Below are 5,793 nucleotides of genomic sequence, written 5' to 3'. Positions count from 1 at the left end.
ACATTGAATCCTTCTTACTTGTTTGCACTGATATCCGCACTACCATATTGTGATATTCGAACTACAATTTTGAAGATAGTCTGAACCTGTCTTCTAATATATATGCGAGTTTCTTACCACTGTTATATCACCAAACCTTGATCTCCTGAAATCTGAACTCTTGAGATGTTCCTAATGTGAATACCTTAGTTGGGTATAAATAGTAGTTCCTCCACATAAATGAGTCAACATGTCTATTTGAATAGATGTGTAATTGTTATAAGGTCGTCATGAAGATAATTGTCTAAGGATGACTTGAAGACTTTGATGAAGACTTTCTTGAGGACTTTGAAGAGGCTAAGTAGAATTACTTTGTTGAAGGGGGTGACTTGATGGAGGAGTCAAACAATAAAATACTTTGACAAATAACCTAAAGCCTACAATGGAGGCTTGAACTAATAAAAATGACCCAAGCATGAAACCCATGCTTTAATAAGTCAATCTCAATAATAATAAAATTCATTTTGACAAATAAATTACATTTTGACTTCAAGTACAATAATGAATACTGAACCTACTTACATTTTCCAACACCATCAATAATATAGAGAAGTGAAGGTCACATTGACACTAATTCTCAAAAAAAAATTAAACATTTTTTTTTCATAATATGACTAACTTAGTTATCATATTTAATCATGTTCCTTCATCTATTTCAACATAAGGAGTCATGGATAACTTTCCCTTAAAACTAATTTCAAAACACATTTATCCTCAAGTTTAAAACATGATAGCATGTGCTCATTTCATATTTATACATGAGCTCTAAGTAAAGCTTGAAATAAATTCCACCATAATTCCATGTGTGAGCATTAAGCTAGATCAACCTATTTGATTTCCTAGATTATGCTAAATAAGATCCACTTATTTACTCTTGATATCATAACCACAATGTATGCCACAAGAACCTAACATATTATGCTTCTATCACAAAAGTCACATATAAGGGTAACAGGGTAACTGAAGGAGGAATATGCCTCTCTTCATCAGAAAATCTAATAAATATGATATGTTTATGAAATGGAAAAATGAAATGACAAAAGATATTGATCCAACCACATTTTAAAGTTCATCGATTAAAAATTCCCAATCCCAATTACCAAGGCAACCAATTATTTGCAAAAGGAATTGTTGCAATCATGAGACTTGTATAATAAATGTTTCAACAACAGTAGTTACTATTACAAATTCATAAGCATATTATTCTTCAAAAAGTGTCAAGTAAAACAATGGACCTACCAAAATTGGGCACAAATAGTTTTTTTCTACAGTCATTGAAACATAAGATTGCACCCATGAATACATGCAACTCGGACAACTTATTATGCTCACTTTCCCAAGTAATTAAATCCTATAAAATTGGTCACTGTAAAATTGTTTCCAACAACAACCCTCTTTTTTCTATGATAGCTTTAGATAATAAAAGTAACAACTATCATATTTATTATTCACACTTCAGTAGTTTATTAAATTCATTTTCACATTCATACAAAAATTTGCAAACATAGGAAGCTACATCCGTTAAATAATTTCTTCATAAATTTCTAGTACATAAAAGTTACAATAAGTAAGACATTTACTCTAACAATTTATATGCACAAAAGCTACAGCCACTAAGGCCTTTTGAAAATCACTTTGCAAACATGCAATCTACAGCCATTGAGGCATTTTGACAAACACTTTTCAAGCGTGCAATCTACATCCATGGAGGCATTTTTTCAAACACTTTGTAAGCATACAATCTATAACCGTTGAGGCATATTCTCAAACACTTGGAAGCCATAATCTCTTAAGGAAATTATGACATGAATCTAAAATTCCTTCTCAACCTATTTATCTCATAAAATTTACAAATTAATTCTTCAAATTTCGAAATATTAAAAAAGGGACTAAATCATATTATTCTTTCACAAGAAACTCGACAACAAGTGCACATAATTGGCATTGGCAATCTGCAAAATCATCCAGATTTACGATTCAGGTTCTGAAAATATTTTTTTTTTAATCAAATCAGCGGTTACAGTCTCTAATGGTACAGATACCCCCTGATGTTGTCTTCAATCATTAAACCACCCATGGATGCATTTTTTTAAACTAGCAAATATTCTGACTTCTAGAATTTCATTTACTTTTTTTGTCAAACAGATGGCATGCAAACTTTAATATATAGCCATGCATAAAAAATGAAAATAAAGAATTAATCTATAATTACTTATGCATTGTCTAAATGATTTTCTAAACCATCTCATCTATTGTAAGTGAATTGAAGGGTTTGAGATTCATCAAGCATTATTTTCATTCAATCATTCCTACAAACACATGGCAAGCATCCTGAGCTATTGTAATACATATAGAGAAACAATCCAAAATAAGATTTAACCAGTGATGATTCTTTTAATGCATTATGTATCCTTACTTGTTATCTACATTTGCAAGGATTGCAAGCACATAATGACTGAAAATTACCTCAATTATTTTCTTTGAAACTCTTGGTTGCCATTATTTTCTGCATTTTTATCTTAAAGGTTGATCTAGTGAATCCTCCAGGTATATTTTGGGTATGCATCCATTTCCTACTTCTTTGGTAGGATGCAAGTTAACACTTATTCATGCATAATAATTAAAATAATAATAACAATAGCATTTCCCATTCAAGAATTTTTCCAAACACTTGGAAACATATCCTAAAACCCTTTCTAAAACATGCCTCTAATTACCTATTTCAATTAAAATGAAACAAAACCATAACTCATGAAACTCTTACCCAAGTCCTTTGGAAATTATTTATTTCAATTACCTTCAACAATATTTGGCTTTCCTTTCTCAAATGCTACAATACCAAGGTTAGTACCATAAACTACACCAATAATAATTCCAATCTTGAGATCTAAACATCCATAGATATAGACTGCTCTTAGTCTTTATTTACAACTAGCCAATAATATTCCAAATAACATAAGCTTAAACCAATATTAGATGTTTACAACAATTTAAATTTCAATTTTTTCTTTTATGCTAATGCTATGCTACAATTTTAGAATAATCATAATTATACCTAATAAGATATTCAACTCCAATCACTAAGAATATGATCCATCTCTAATTCCTTAGCCAACTCATTTGAACCATCTGGTTTTCCACCCAACCATATCCAGGGATAAATTCTTCCCTTAGAACCCTCGAGTTGTAAGAGCTCACAAGCAGTACCAAAATATAGTAGTAGAGAGATGATATATACAAGGCAAGCTGAGGAAGATAAGTTTCAATTCCTCTCAATACCACTCATGTTCAAATCCATTGGGTAGAGCTACTTAGTAATTCAGATTAGCATTTGGCTACTCTCCAGGTCTCTCCCTCTCAGACTATTCTTCAAATCTCTCCAACTCTTGGTATCACAGTGCACCTCTCACCCCCCAAGTGATAATGAGACAAATATATTGGAGGAGCAACAAATTATTGTCATAAAGGAGGAGTAATCTACATGCCTTGAGAATAAGTAACATATTCCATTTAGAGGAGTGTAACTCATGCCATTAAGGAGAGGTATGTATGCCTTAGCTAAGGAGAGTGTAACATATGCATTATAGAGATCGTAATAGGAATCTTTTATGACATGCTTTTAATGAGTGTAAGAGGAATATTCCATGTCTTTGATGAGTGCGTAAGAGAGAGTGTAATGTATCATTAAGAGAGGGAGTTATGTAGAGCCATGAGAGTCATAAAGGAGAGAGGTGTGAAGTGATTGAGGTGATGAAGGTGACTTGTAATTCCTTTTAATAATAATATCATAGTATCATAAAAGATGATAATAATAATAATATTATTGATGACTAAGTCAAAATTGAACTATTAGGATATATTAGTGATAAGTTAAATTATTTTCCTTTGACTACACTTGATTACCAATTGATGCAAGGTGATTTACTATTTTTGGAAAGTCATACTTGACGTGACTTTCCATTTTTAGAAAGTAACTCCAGAATTGTAAAAAATGAGATTTTACTAAGGAAATCTATCCCTGAGATTCCCATGAGTGGTATTTTTCTTCCAGAGAATAGGGATTCCACATCCCTATCGTATGCATCTTTGTGCCTTAGTAGATTGAAGACTCTACACCCTATTCCTTTTATTATAGATCCAAGACTCCGCATCTTTATCTTTCATGGATTAGGAATTTTCTCCCTAATTTCCATGGCTTCTCATGTGCTATTCTTTGAAACTTTGTGCTTCACCTCAAGGTATTAATTGTGAGCTCATACCCATCTGATGGTTCGTTGGTAAGGTCTTGTTCCAAGACCAAGAATTGTGCATGACTTCTGAAGTCATTTTTGTTTTGAAGAAATGACTTCCACAGTCATTTATAATTTGAACATCCTTGTTTTCAAATAACCAAGCCCCCTGCCACATCTTGCTCAGTACAATATTAAGCATATAATCATATAAATCATGTAGCATCCATAAATCATAATTAACCATATGTTCCACATAACCATGATCATACATGGGCCTATGTGTCTCAATCCTGGATCACTATCCATGTCATACACATATGTCCAAACTAGGATACTAAAAGAGAAAACATCGATAATATGCACTTAACCAAAATCATTCTTAATCATAAGAGCATAGCAACCGTTTGACCTCAACTAGATCTATAGCATACAAGAATATTGATTGAGGGAAATGTTCCCCTAGGGCTTTTTGGGTTGAAACCCTAGCAGACTGAAAGTTGTCTATTCAAAGAAGCACACATTCACACAGCCATTATGCTATTATAAGAAAATTCTATTGTAAAGGGTACGTACCTTAGGTCCTACGTTTGAGAAGGCCTTTAGGGTCCAAACCCTTCTTGGAGTTCCCTTCTTCTCTTTTGTCCTGCAAAACATCCAATTCAAAGAACACAGCAGTATATGGACAAAAACTTATAAAGAAACCATCTTCATGTTATAAATAAAGGTAGTTAGTTATGAAATCCAAATAACCATTTACATATGAATTCTAAACATGAATATCATTAACATAAAGAAGATTCATTTCGGGAACCAAGACATGTGTTTCTTTTATTATAGACAAATAAAGTACATAAAAAGGAATATTTTCACCTGAATCACCTTCAGCAGGCTCCAAGCAAAGCTTCCTTCTGGATCCGTTCCAGCCTCAAGCCTTTAACAAACTCCTTCCATGACTCTCTCCATGATGTCATAAATGGTGGATGAACATCAACACACAAGGAAACAAAGGTTTCCTGGACAAATGGGGGAAGTGCAGAAGGCACAAGGGACTTCAGACCTGGTCAGGGGAAAAATCTCAGCATAATAACCTTTCTCTCTCTTCTCTCCTCCCTTAGGCCTTCCCTTTGAGGTCTTTTTATACCTCTCCCAAAGTAGTTTTTTAGTTGGGAGTTGGTTGGGAACAGTTGGGCCACGGGCACTAACAAGTGATCAGCAGGTAAAACCCGCGATCTCCGCCCGAAAATAAGGAATTTTATATTTTTTTAAGTGTTTTAATACATATACGCAGGTTGGATATACACAGACCCGCGTATACACGCGTTTAACTCAGGGCAATGTCGCGTATAAGGGATAAAACACTATTTTTTAAATTTTAGGACCAGGTCTGGAAGGAAGGGTTGCCCTAGGCCATGAGTACAACATCACAAACCATAAGAGTGAGATTTGGAGCTATAATAGATGCCCCCTAATATATGAGGTCAGAAGGGGTACATGATGGCCGAAATATATTATGCGAGTACAT

This window comes from Pinus tabuliformis, chromosome 3_2 (assembly GCF_031772625.1).
Source record: "Pinus tabuliformis cultivar Carrire ecotype Pingquan chromosome 3_2, CPIR1, whole genome shotgun sequence".
NCBI classification, from domain to species: domain Eukaryota; kingdom Viridiplantae; phylum Streptophyta; class Pinopsida; order Pinales; family Pinaceae; genus Pinus; species Pinus tabuliformis.
This window is presented reverse-complemented; position numbering follows the sequence as displayed.